Raw genomic sequence first — 14,922 nt, forward strand, 5'->3', positions numbered from 1 at the left:
AGATTGTGTTCAATTCAGAACAAAGTTTATGCTGCTTGTTGAATTCTGTGTTAGAGAAATGTAGCACTGATCGAACAAAAGTAGAAAGTGTGTCTGAAGTTCGTTATCTGTTAGATGAATGTTCAGGTCAAACAGACTTCTCTGAAAATAATCAGCAAGATTGTCAGGAGTTTTTAATGTATATGCTTGATGTATTGCAAGATGAGGGTGTAGATGTAGATCACCTGTTTGGGCTTTCTTATCAATGGCAGCATGACTGCGAGAACTGTATGGTATCAAGTACTACTAGTGTAGACTCAGAAAGATTTATATATTTAACTTTGCCAGACAGTAAATCAGTGTCCTTTAATAAGCTAGTAAATGCAGCGGATCACAACATGGAGTGTAGCCAATGTAAATGTGATATGATGTCAACATTATTTATACGTAGATATAGCCAGTATGTCATTTTAATGATCCAACGTTGTAGGCCTGATGGATCAAAATTGTCAACTTTAATAAAAAAATTTGTGGCTTCACAGCTGTCAATATCAGGGAGGACGTTTGTCACTGTAGCAATTATCTATCATGATGGTCCATCAACAACATCAGGACATTATACAGCTTACTTAAAGTCTGGAAATGGCTGGTCATTCTGTAATGATTCCGTTGTAACTTTCAAAAAAAAATTGCCGTTTGACCTTAAAAATTCTTACCTGGTGTTTTTAAAACCAAAATTTTAAGTAGAGGGAATGTAAGTCTGCAATGCTGTCTAGATTAAAAATCCAACTATATAAACCTGATGCAAGTAAGTCTGCTTCATAGTAAGCAGTATCAGTGTCATAGGAAAAGGAGAACATGAGTGACAAAGAAGAGTAAGATATTAGTAGTCCAGGATTGTGAAAATAATCTCAAATATTTTATTTTTGAAAGTTGCGAAAATAGAAAATGTCGGGATTTGATTGGAAGAATTACAAGACTTGCGAATCGCGGCAACATGATTTGGCCTAGTGGAAACATGTGATATAATGAGAGAAGTTTTTTTTTATGTAACATATTTTAAGTATCGATGGAGGTTTTCTTTCAGAAAGTGGCGGGCTGAAAATATTTATAGCAGAACAGAGTGGATGCTGTTTATAGGAGATCGTTCGACGTCATTGAAAGTAAGTTAATTTTAAGGAGTTTTGAAATCAGATTTCTTAGGTTGTATGGGTTTTTTAAACACAGTCATTTTGATTGTGTTTTTTTTCCCCGCTGTTACATGATGAATACCTTCAAGTCACTGATTTAAGTGAAATTTGATACATTCTGAGAACAGCAAAAATAAACCATTTAACATGTATAATTAATGTTATGCTTTTTGTCCTTATGATATACATTTAGAAATGTGAGGTACATATGGGTAAGCTGAGTTCTGTAAATATCAATTTTAATGCTTACAGTGCTGTACTTCTGGGTAGTGTTTTTTTAAAAAAAAGAAAAGAGGCCTCACCTCAAAGAAAGCTCTTGAAAGCACACATCTTATTTGCATCCTAAAACAATCATTTAAAATGTTAGACACAATTTTATGATGGCTTTACATCTTTTTTGCGCTGCTATTGCATCACTATTGTGAGACATTAGCAGTGCAAGAAAAACACCATGTTCCAAAATAGGCCTCAGTTCATCAACATCAAGATACAGTTTCTTTAAAATATATATCTTTAGGATTGTGTAGGGGACGTAGAGAAGCAGAGACTTCTGTAAATGTCAAAGTTGTTGAAAAACTGTTTGTTTTTGAACCTTTTCCCTTGTCTTTTCTAATTTTTAAATACATGTTTTAATATTTTTGGAAATGTTTGTTCTTTGTTTTACAGATTGAAAGTATGAAAAAATATTTTAAAAAGGTAACAAGAATTATAAGGTAAATATTTTCTACTCTTTTTACCCGCAATGCACTGCTGATGATGTCACTGACACTATCTCTCATTTACTCTCTATAGCTGTCTTTCTTTTTACATTATTCTCTGTTTACTTCCCTTATACTAACTCTTCTTTTTTTTAAAAAAATATTTTTTTTGGTTCGCTTCCAGTTCGCGAACCGGTCAGCGAACTTGAAGCGAACCAAAAGAAATAGAGTTTGCCAGAGTGATAAACATTCTAGCAATTTTGTTTGAAGGGGGAGGTAGTTCTGAAAAGAACTGTTTTTTTTTGTTTTTGTTGTTTTATTTTTTTTTTTTTTTTTTTTGAACATTTTTTGATTTTTTTGTATTTTTAGAACTGTTTTATGTTTTTTTTGTGTTTTTTATGGAGGGGAAACAACAAAAAACAGGCATTGAAAACGGCTCAACAGGAGCAAAAAAAAAATTACTTCTTGGGTGCATTAGGGCATTTATGATTTTCGAACGCCATATTAATCAGGTTGACGCTCATGTTGCCATAGGACAGCATAGCACCACAGTATATACAAGTTAATTTCATATGTTGAAAATTGGGTTGAATGTTTGGCACAGTTTCTTGTGCCTCTCTTCCCGACAAAGACATTGTGGAGGTAGATCTGGCCACAGGAGTTGTCGGGGGATTGTCTTGTAGATCCCTTAACTCAGCCCGGCTGTAGTTTAAGGGATGCCACCTGCTCATGTGTCGATGCATCGTATAGTTCCCCATACTGTATTTCTTCTCTGTGCCTCTCGACAATCTGTAATCACAGATGAGGCAGGTGGCATATTTAGCATTCACCTTCTTTGATCCAGGAGGGATGGAGAAAAACTGCCAGATGAAACTTGTTTTTCTCTTTGAAACCCGGGGCAACTCTTGGATAAATTGTTGTTCCTCTCTGTCCTCTTCTTCTTCTTCTTCCTCCTCTTCCTCCTCTCTGTTAGAGATAAATTGACTAGGTGGTCCTCTCTTCTTATGAGGAGGTTGAGGTGGTGGTGGGGGTCCACCAGCTGCAGCAAGTACAGAAGCCATTGTTCAATTCTAGGTAAATGGTCTTTCACTCACCAAGATGAAAGTCAGAGTGAGGAAATAAGGAGGGGTTTACATGATTTGGGGAAAGCAAAAGTTCTGAGCCAATGAAAAGTGTTATTTTTAGGTCACATGACCTAGTCATACATCATTTGGAAACCAAAAGTGAAATGAACCAATGAAAAGTTTGATAAACAAGTCACATGACCTGTTCCGCTTACGTTACGCGGCGCGCGCCGCGTCCCAGATCGCTTCCGGTTCGCGGTCCGGAGCACTTCCGGGAGCGCTAACGCGGCGCGTCATTAGACGCATTACGCGATAACGTGATACGTCGCGCTTCCGCGACGCGTCACAGTTCCGCTAACGTAACGTTGACCGGTTCGCGGACTAGATCGCGGCATCAAGATGAGCTAACGGAAAGCTTCCCGGTTCGCGAACCGAAAGCGAAGAAAAAAAATATTTAAAAAAAAATTATCAATAAACATCTAAATATATTTTGGGATTTAAAGAAGAATACATTTTACAGCTACAGATGTTAGCTTTTAAAAAACCAATGAAATTCACAGAAAAAACCATAGGTTATAGACCATATATAGTTAGGGATTTGCATTTACAAAACCTTATTTTACTCGCATAAAACCATTGAAATTCCATATATAGTTAGTTGCGCTAACTATATATCGCGCACCCGCAATCCACTGCTGATGATGTCACATATTACATCATTCATGACATGGTCAGTGACATCACTGATGACATCACTGATGACATCTCAAATGACGTCACTGATGACATCACTGATGACATCTCAAATGACATCACTGATGACATCTCATTTGATATTACTGATCACATCACTGATGATATCATTCATGTGATAATACGATGAACCTCTTCAGATTCTAATATAATCTTAGATACAATCAGTGTAAACAGACACTCACAGACTGTCACTCATCCATGGAGTTACTCACACACCTAGTCAGTCATGCAAAGAATCAATCACACCTCCATTTCCTCAACTATACAGTTATACAAACTTTACTTATTCAAACATATACTAACACATATTTACTCTCTTATACAATCCCTGATACAAGTTCACAATGATCCATACAGCCACTCACACATTCACTGGCTCTTATGCACAGTTATTTATATATGTCAACTCTCACATGTACTGTGTTTTACATATGTACTTACTTTGACATGTAGCACTGAGATATCCATTCACTCACCAATACACTCATGCACACAGTCAACCGCCCATACAGCTGTTTCCACATGCACTTTTGAACCCATACATCTAGTGAATCAACTGCTCACACATCTATGCACAGAGTCATACACCTCCCAGCCACCCACACACACACTCAGTCTCCCATACAAATACTTGGGCAACCAATGAATATCCCATATAGTTACTCATATAGCTACTTATCAACACATGCAGCAGTTTACAGAACAACAGACATAATAATGCACAAATTAAGACAGTTTAGTCACTAACCCATGCACTCAGTGAGACACATTTAATCACTCACTCATACAGTCAGTCATGCACCTACTAAATCCTTCATCCAGACACTTACACATCCACTCATTCTTCAATATGTAAGACATATTTACACTTTACAGAAACATACAGTCACTGGATGTTGTCATCAGTGATGTCATCAGTGATGTCACTGACCATGTCATGAATGATGTAATATGTGACATCATCAGCAGTGGATTGCGGGTGCGCGATATATAGTTAGCGCAACTAACTATATATGGAATTTCAATGGTTTTATGCGAGTAAAATAAGGTTTTGTAAATGCAAATCCCTAACTATATATGGTCTATAACCTATGGTTTTTTCTGTGAATATATATATATATATATATATATATATATATTCACTGAAAAAACCATAGGTTGCACACCAGTTATAGTTAGTAATTAGCATTTAAAAAACCTATTAAATTCACTGAAAAAACCATAGGTTTCACACTAGTTATAGTTAGGTGGACATTTTACTCGCATAAAACCATTGAAATTCCCACGTTAGAGTTAGTTGGACTCACTATTACTTGCGCTTGCAATGCACTGCTGATGACGTCACATATTACAGCACTCATGACATGGTCAGTGACATCACTCATGACATCACTGATGACATCTCAAATGACATCACTGATGACATCATCCAGTGAATGTGTATCTTTCTGAAAAATTTATATTTTTTATATATATATATCTAAAGGTTGATGGAAGAATAAATGGGTAAATAAATGTCTAACTGGATTTTTTTTGTGTAAAATTGATTGGTTAACTGACTTATTAAAAGTATCTTAGTGAATACATATATTAGCGAGTAATGTTTAAATATTTAAATATCTGTATCTGTGTCTCACTTTGTGTATAAGTGGCTGCATGGGATGCATCAGCCTCGTCAGCCTGCGAGTATTGTGGGTAGTGTTTCGCGTCGGGATGAAGCCGCATTGATCTTTATGAATCAGGCCTGTCATGTGAGACAACAATCTATTCGCTAGGATTTTGCTCAGTATCTTGTAATCCATCATGAGCATAGATAATGGACGGTAGGATGAGAGGGCATCACTCGCTCTACCAGGTTTTAGCAACGGGATCATAAGGGCCTCGCACATTGAGCTCGGGAGTCTACCTCGTGACTGCGCCTCATTATAGACCAGTTGCAGTTGTGGGGCCAGATACTCCAAGTATTTGCTATAAAACTCTATCGGGAGACCGTCAAGCCCTGGGGTTTTATTCCTGGCCATCTGCTTTACCGCTCCGATCGTTAAAGGCCGACCCAGCTCCTCTGCTTCGATTCCTCTAATTGTGGTAGCTGCAACCCTCCGAGGAAGGTTTCCAATTCTTCCGCCCCGCCCGTCAGCCCGCTCTCATATAGACCCTCGTAATACGCTCTGAACCTATCCAGGATCCCGGCTTGGGTGTGGCAAAGCCCACCCCCCTCCGCCTGAACCGCCATGATTGGAGCACCCCGCCTGATCGGGTTGGCAAGCCACGCCAGCATCGACCCCGCTTTATCGCCCTCCGCATGCGCCCTCGTCAGATATACCTTGTGGTCGAGGCTACGCAACCGCTCTAACTCCACCGCTAGCGCTTCTCTGGCGCCACTAACCCCCTCCTGGAGCTCAGGGTGATTCGGGCGCTCTCTCTCCTTCTCCCTCAGTCGCCTCTCCGCTCTTTCAAGATCATCCAACAAAGTTTTACGAGCACCCGCAGCACTCCCGATACAGTGACCCCTGACCACCACCTTAAACGCGTCCCACTCCACAGCCCTAGTAGAGGCAGAGCCACTATTCTCCTCAAAGTAACGTGCCACTCGCTCCCCCAAGGCCTCCCTAAAGAGCAAATCATCCAATGTATCAGGTTGCCGCCGCCATGTTGGGACACAGTTGATTTCAACCATCCAGTTCAGGGACAACAACAGAGGGTTGTGGTCCGACAGTGTGCGTGCCAAATACTCCGCGCTTCCCACTGCTGAGAGAATAAGCGACAAGCACAGAAACACATCCAATCTAACATGCAGATCATGTAAAGTAGAATGAAAGGAGTAATCCCTCGTGGTAGGGTGCAGTGCCCTCCAGGCGTCCCCCAGGTCCCAGCTCTCCTGACAATCTAATCGGCGTTTCGCTATCCTGTGTACTGGGGAGGCGTGCAATGGGGGATGGGATCTATCCAAATCAGTATCCACCACCGAATTGAAATCCCCTCCCATGAGCATCGGCCCTTCCAAATAACTTGCCAGTTTGCCCGAAAGCGCTGTTAGGAAAGCGGGCAAATCTACATTTGGAGCATACACGATACAAAGAGACACTACCCGGCCCCTGAGTCTCCCCTCCACAGCCACAAATCTACCCTCTGGATCCACTACTGTTTTAGTGACCTGGAAGGGAACCCCTGCCCGTATCCAAATCAATGCCCCCCTCGCAAAGGCCGAATACGTTGTGTTAAAGAGCTGCCCCCTCCACCTCCTCTGCAGCGCTATTCCCTCCTGCTTGGTGAGGTGCGTCTCTTGAAGAAAAGCTATATGCACACCCCTACGCTTCAGATACGCGTGGACCTTGTGTCTACGCACCATAGTATGGAGACCCTGAACATTCCAGGTCACACATTTCAAAGCCTCCAAATTAGCCATATCTCCCTGCACCCGCAGACAGAACAATAACAGCCATCGACCGTGCGCTCATGCCAACAAAATGCTGCCCCCCCCTTCCACTCCAAACAAGTGAACCCCACATCCCCCCAAACCAACCTGAGCGTCCCCAACTACTCTTGGTTCCCGCCCCCCCAGGACAGGCCCCCCCGCAATTGGAAGTGAACCCACCCAAACTATCACAACTAAATATCCCCTCAAAGAAAGGCACTAATACTCGCAGTCTCCACTGCGATGACCGTAAGGGCCAGTAGGGCGCGGACCGATGCCGAGAGAGTACGTCAAAACAAATCAATCCCGCATATCCCGCCCCATGATCCCTCCATGATAGACTCACAAAGTCCTATACAGTAGTAAACTGCACACACGGGCACAGCGCCCCAGTGTCTGACCAGCAGGTCGCTCCTCAAGTCCAGTGGTTCATGCTTCAACTATCTCCCCAGATGTCTGAGGCGTAACTATGGGGCCCTTGGCTCCTCCATATTCCGAGAGTCCCGTCTCCGATCCCGTGCCCTGGTCCTGCCCTGGTCCTCAGAGTCTGTGCCCTTCCCGGACTGGTTCCTTGCGTGCCAGAGAGGTCTACCACCGCCTGTAGGGCTGCCTTTCTCTCTGTCTCCGTCTGTGACACCGATGGTTTTCCAGTCCTCCGACGATTCTTGCGAATACGTTGCGATTTCCTGATCGGCTGTGTCTCTCTAGCCTCCTCCGCCCTGGCCCTAGCTCCGTCCGTACCAGCCTTGTACGTGTCCCACCAGGCCCAAGCGTCCGCCGAGGTAGTGAAAAAAAGCGACTTGTCGTCCACCACGACTCTCAACTTCGCTGGAAAGAGAAGGGAGTATTTTATGCCCTCCCCACGGAGCTCACGTTTTAGAGACAAGAAATTGGCCCTGAGTCTTTGGGTCTCAAAAGTGTAGTCCGGGAACAGGGTGACTCTGTTGTTGTCAACTTGAAAGGGTCCTGATTCCCTCGCCCTCTGTAGTAGCCAGTCCCGATCCCTGTAGTGGAGTAGCTTGATTACCACCGGGTGAGGCGGCAGGCCCGGGGCCGGAGGTCGGGCTGGAACCCTGTGGGCCGGTCCAGGGAAAAGAAAGGAGCTAGTCCCTCTAGCGCCACCTCAGTGCGTAGCCAATTATCGAGGTAGCCCACCATGTCATCGCCCTCAATTTTTTCCGGAAGGCCCACGAGGCGAACATTGTTGCGCCTATTCCTATTTTCCGCATCCTCGGCCCTCCTCTCCAACACCTTCAGCCTGTCTAAAGCATCCGCCATCTGGGCTTTCACCGCTGCGCGGTCCGGGGCCAATTCCTGAATAGATATCTCCATAGTCTTGACTCTGTCTTTAAGTTTGTCATGGTCCGCTTTCTAGAGACCCAAGCCCGTCACCCCCTGGGCGATGTCCTGTTGCAGGGCGTCTTTCATGGTCGTGATGGCCTCTAGTATACGGTCTTGCATGCGCTGGAGAGCAGATTGGTCACGATCCGCTCCATCCATCGTCTCCGATTCAGCCGCTCTGTCCCCCTTTCCTTTCGGTTTCACCATCTTGGCTGCGGCCGGCACTGGCTCCCAGGACCCCTTTGTTCTCCTCACTGTCTCCGCACTGCAGGACCTCGCCACCGGATAGCCCCTCGGGCGATAGGATCAGGGATCTAGGACACCTGTAGAGCACTGGACGCTGCTCTGATCGCACCAGTGGGTTCAGTTCCCGGGAGTCCTCTGCTGCAGCGGGGTCTCGAGGTGCCAGTATGTGCGCAGAGAATCGGGGTCGTCGTCACAAAGCCGCCGCCATTTTGGGGCCTCCTCTGAGAATTAATTTGCAGTCGCGTGTCCCCGTAGCCCGCCACCAGAGCGAGGAAAGGCCACCTGTGCCTGCCGAGAAGGTTAGGGGAGGCCCTCCGGTCCGGTAATCACCGCCAGTGTTGGACCAGCAGGAGAGTCAGGCCTCAAACCACCTCCGCCGACTGCGACAATTGTCCAGGCCTCAGGGCGCCATCTTAGATCGACGGCGTCACACCCGGTGCTGTCCTTCAAAGTCGATTTTCAGGACGAGGAACAGCTCCAGGTCGTCCACTCTGAACGCCGCTGCCTCCGTGACGTCTTTAAATCACAGATTGTGCAAGTTTTACCGGAATTTGCGCGGATAATCAGGATGATATTCGGGAGCGGGCGCGAAGCTCCGGGCTCACGCAGCCTACCTCCTCGGCATCCAAGCCACCCCCCCCCCCTCCAGACACTGATACTGATACTCAAAAAAACAACTAATAACCCATATACACACCCATGTAGCTACTCACCAACCCATGCAGCCACGTATACTATATATATATATATATATATATATATATATATATATATATATATATATATATATATATATTCAATGAAAAAACCATTGGTTTTAGGCCATATATAGTTAGGAATTAGCATTTACAAAACCTTATTTTACTCGCATAAAACCATTGAAATTCCATATATAGTTAGAAGCGCTAACTATATATCGCGCACCCGCAATCCACTGCTGATGATGTCACATATTACATCATTCATGACATGGTCAGTGACATCACTGATGACATCACTGATGACATCTCAAATGACATCACTGATGACATCACTGATCACAACATCCAGTGATTGTATGTGTCTGTAAAGTTTAAATATGTTTCACATATTGAAGAATGAGTGGATGTATAAGTGTCTGGATGAAGAATTTAGTAGGTGCATGACTGACTGTATGAGTGAGTGATTAAATGTGTCTCACTGAGTGCATGGGTTAGTGACTAAACTGTCTTAATTTGTGCATCAGTATGTTTGTTGTTGTGTAAGCTGCTGCATGTGTTGATCAGTAGCTATAAGAGTGGCCATATGGGTTATTGATTGGTTGCCCAAGTATTTGAATGGGAGGCTGAGTGTGTGTGTGGGTGGCTGGGAGGTGCGTGACTCTGTGCATAGATGTGTAAGCAGTTGATTCACTAGGAGTATGAGTTCAAGAGTGCATGTGGAAATAGCTATATGAGCGGTTGACTATGCATGGGTGTGTTGGTGAGTGAATGGATTTCTCATTGCTACATGTGCAAGTAAGTACGTATGTAAAACACAATACATGTGGGAGTTGAGATATATAAATAACTGAACATAAGAGCCAGTGAATGTGTGAGTGGCTGTATCGATCACTGTGAGCTTGTATCAGGGATTATATAAGAGAATAAATATGTGTTATTATATGTTTGAATAAGTAAGATGTGTATAACTTTATAGTTGAGGAAATGGAGGTGTGATTGATTCTTTGCATGACTGACTAGGTGTGTGAGTAACTCCATGGATGAGTGACAGTCTGTGAGTGTCTGTTTATACTGAGTGTATGTAAGGTTATATTAGAGTCTGAAGAGTTTCATTGTATTATCACATGAGTGATGTGATCAGTGATGACAAATGAGATGTCATCAGTGATGTCATTTGAGTTGTCATCAGTGATGTCATCAGTGATGTCATTTGAGATGTCATCAGTGATGTCATTTGAGTTGTCATCAGTGATGTCATTTGAGATGTCATCAGTGATGTCATCAGTGATGTCACTGACCATGTCATGAATGATGTAATATGTGACATCATCAGCAGTGGATTGCGGGTGCGCGATATATAGTTAGCGCTTCTAACTATATATGGAATTTCAATGGTTTTATGCGAGTAAAATAAGGTTTTGTAAATGCTAATTCCTAACTATATATGGCCTAAAACCAATGGTTTTTTCATTGAATTTTCAAGGTTTTCTAAATGCAAATTCCTAACTATATATCCACTATAACCTATGGTTTTTTCTGTGAATTTCATTGGTTTTTTAATAGCAAATATGAAAAGCTTTAAAATGTCAAGTACGTGATAGATAAAAACATTTTCGTATTTATGCACGCTGATGTGCTTTGAACGCTGCACCCCCCCCCTCCCCTCTTTTGTCTTAGTAGTACTCTCTCTTTGCAGATACTGAAGGGTAGTTAACGCAGGCCTTTACCCCCGTTGTAATCCGTCGTGCCTGCTTGTCTCTCCATTTGATTGATTGTTGTCCAAGCATTTACTGTTTTAGAATTGGTTCTCTTTGGATCATTCTCTATTTACAAACAAGCACAAAGTCGCAATACTCTGTTTAGTCTTTGCAGATAGTGAAAAATCGTGTAAAAAAATAAAAGTAATCGAGCAAAATCAGTAGGCCACTAATTGGATCTCTTTTTGACCTCGCTAAAATAGAAATATTAGGAACAACCCTTCATGAGAAATACGAAAATAGTGAGATGAACTGAGCTCCACACCATGAGGGCTGCAAGACAGCTCGGCTCCATCACCCATCCCGCACAAAATAACGACAAACCCTATGCAAATATTAAAAATATAGACAACACACCAGCAAAGAAACAGGGTAAAACATTTTATTAAAAAACTATTTACATAACGTTGGTTTATAAGATGATGTCAGTAGTGGACCGATGTGTGAATAGATCGAAAACAGCACAAGGCTCCAAGATCCGGATGGCAAGCTCCTGGATGTTGGGTGCCATAGTTTAGAGTTCTGAATTTCAGCCTTTTTCAATGCCTGTGCTTTGTTGAATCAAAATGGCGGCTTGACACAAAGCTGACTCAAGCGTTGCTACTGATGCTATGCAGACCAAAACTGGTTTTCAGTTTGTACATTTTTCTAGATTTTTCAATCCAAGTTTGGTTGACTTTGTAGAACGATGGCTTCAGATTTTCAACATACGGTGTGGTGGCGCTGACTGGGAGGGGGCGCTTCGCTCCTGCCCCCTCCCCAAGTAAGATTTTCATACGTGAAAGTACGTTAATGGTTTTGGTCCCTGAGATGCTTCGATGTCACTACCATTCTCAAATAGCATAAGTTCTGGATGTTGGGTGCCATAGTTAAGAGTTCTGAGCAGTGCTTGTAATACTGTCTGAAGCTTATTTCCACCTACTGCAGCTTCACTATTCTCAAAGTAAGTGAGTGTCGTTTGTGGACCTGACTGCATTAGAAAACAATGTGATATGTTACCTTCCTAAACAGCTTGACGGAGGCCCCTGAGGGGCGGTGTGATGGCCATGGACTCGGAGAAGACGCTTGGCTCCGACACCCTCCCCAAGTCTTATAGCACTGGTGTAGCCTGAGATCGCCCCCGACATAGGCGGCCGGCTCCCGGGGTCCGGCGGAACTTTTTGCCTTTTGATGACTCTTCAATTCTGGACCTTGTCCCAAAATCCGTTTGACCTGAAGACAAGCTGTAGTGGGGCGCCCCTTTATCGTTTTAGTTGCCATTCCGCCCGCTTTTGCTACACTGTGCCTCTTCCAACATTCAGCTGTTTACCGCCCGCTCTTGCGACTACAGCGTCTCGCTCACCATGTAGTTGAGATGCGCTCTTGCGCTGCAGCGATAGGCGGCTGCCACAGGACTCTCAAAATGGCGGCCGGCTCTTCGGTTTTGGGCCTGGTCCACTAAAATGGCCCTGGGACACCTTGGAACTCGGACGCTTCCCTGATAGGGCTTGGGTCCCATTCTCGAAAAGCGTCCCCTCAGCCGTGAAGATTCTACAAAAGTCTTGGGGGCCTCCGACTCCCGCAGTCTTCTGGTGGTGAGCGGCTGCCATGATTGCTCGTGGAATGGCCACGACGGAGCTACGAGATGGTAGTGGTCTCATGCTGACGCCAGCTTTAGTCTGAAACATCCAGAAACACTATAGACTACCAATTCGATCAGTTCCGGTAGCGCCCCAACATGACCCGGAAGAGAAGAACTTGCCCTCCCCTCTTTGACTGATGGTTCTTGTTGCCTGTCCCCTCTGTTGTCATTTAACAGAACTTTTTGGACTGCTGAAAGGGGTTGTGTTCTGAACGCTGGTTGGTGGAGACATTTAGACTATATTGTTGACCTACGTTGTCGCGTAATGCGTTTTATGACACGCCGCGTTAGCGCACCCGGAAGTGATCCGAGGCGCGGCGCGCAGCGCGTAACGAAAGCATAACAGGTCATGTGACTTGTTAATAAAACTCTTCATTGGTTCATTTTACTTTTGTTAACTTAATGATGAAAAGCTTGGTCATATGACCTAAAAATTACGCTTTTTATTATTTTCGAACAATATTTTTTTTTCAAACACATGTTATAATATTCCAGGCTAATGTACTTTCCCGGAAAATTTACAACTGTCTTGCAAGTAAAATATATTCCTTTTTCGAGAAAAAGGGCGTTTCTTCCTTCCATGACGGAGCCGTTGAGTAAAAGAGATTCGGCCTGCTGTCTTAGTCGCCGATACGCCTGATTATCAGATTCTTATTGATCACTTTATGTTGCAGACATGAAAAACACAACTGCCCTTGACCATTTATCTTTACTGCGTTCCTACATATTATACCTTTTATCCGTCGTGTAATTGGACTGCTTTATTTCACTTGCCTTTTACTGATTCGAAAACAGTCACTAAAAGTAAAAACTTTACAAATGTAAATACTACTACCGTGTTTTGTTTTAAAAACCTTTATTGTGAAAATGTCAGTATACAAATACGGGCCTATAACCACGTGGGCCGGCCACGGAGCAAACTGAAATCGTATATGATGAGGAGACATTTACATTGTAGAAGAACGTAACGAGCGGGCCATTAGGTGACAAGAACAAAGGTGTCTAACAGTTGCGGAATCGGTGGACGTACATTTTGTAATTAAAATACGACAGGGCCACTTACAATAACATTTTCTAGATATACATTTGCGGGCAAGGAGTTACGAGTCCCATTTATACCGGCACCATTTTGGGCGAGGCCGGGCAGGTCCAAGATATAGTCAAAATGTCTCCACCAACCATCGGCCAGACCAGAACCCCTTTCGGCCCTTTATGCTACAAGATGGTGTCTTCCATTCAGAAAATATTGTTGGCAGCATTTTGAAAGGAAACAGAAACAGCCGTTCTCCTAGTGAGTTTCACATTGTTACATTTAGGAAGAATGTTGAAGAGTAGTATGTGGAAAATCTGAAGCCATTTTTCTACAAACTCTCAATCAGACTTGGATGGAAAAAAAAAACCTGAAGAATGTACAAACTGAAAACCAATTTTTGTCTGTATAGCACCAACAGTAACGCTTGAGTCAGCTTTGTGTCAAGCCGCCATTTTCATTCAATCAATAGCGTCCCCCTGCACACATTCAGGGACCTGGTCGTGTCTTCAGATGAAACGCATTGTAGGAAAAGAAGCAGAAAGGAAAAGGCAAAAAGTTCCGCCGGACCTAGTGAAGCTGCAGCAGGTGCAAATAAGCTTCAGACAGTCTTACAAGCACTGCTCAGAACTCTCAACTAAGGCACTCAACATCCAGGACTTGCCATTCGGATCTTGGCGCCTTGTGCTGGTTCCGACCTATTCACACATCGGTCCACTACTGACATCACCTCATAAGCCAACGGGGCACCCCACGCCAACTTTCGGCGCAGCATTGTAGGATGGCCACACCAGTGCGGCAACTTGCTGGACACAACATCTGGGCCATCCAGATCGCGGCGCGTTCGACTCACTGTACCGCAACAGTGACCGAAACTCAGCTGGACACGCCGTCTTTCGGCGCAGCATTGTAGGATGGCCACACCAGTGCGGCAATTTGCTGGACACCACCTCGGTGCCATCCGGATCTCGGCGCGTTCGAGTCACTGTACCGCAACAGTGACCGCAATTCAGCTGGACACGCCGTCTTTCGGCGCAGCATTGTAGGATGGCCACACCAGTGCGGCAATTTGCTGGACACCACCTCGGTGCCATCCGGATCTCGGCGCGTTCGAGTCACTGTAC

This window comes from Lissotriton vulgaris, chromosome 1_1 (genome assembly GCF_964263255.1).
Source record: "Lissotriton vulgaris chromosome 1_1, aLisVul1.2, whole genome shotgun sequence".
Lineage (NCBI taxonomy): Eukaryota > Metazoa > Chordata > Amphibia > Caudata > Salamandridae > Lissotriton > Lissotriton vulgaris.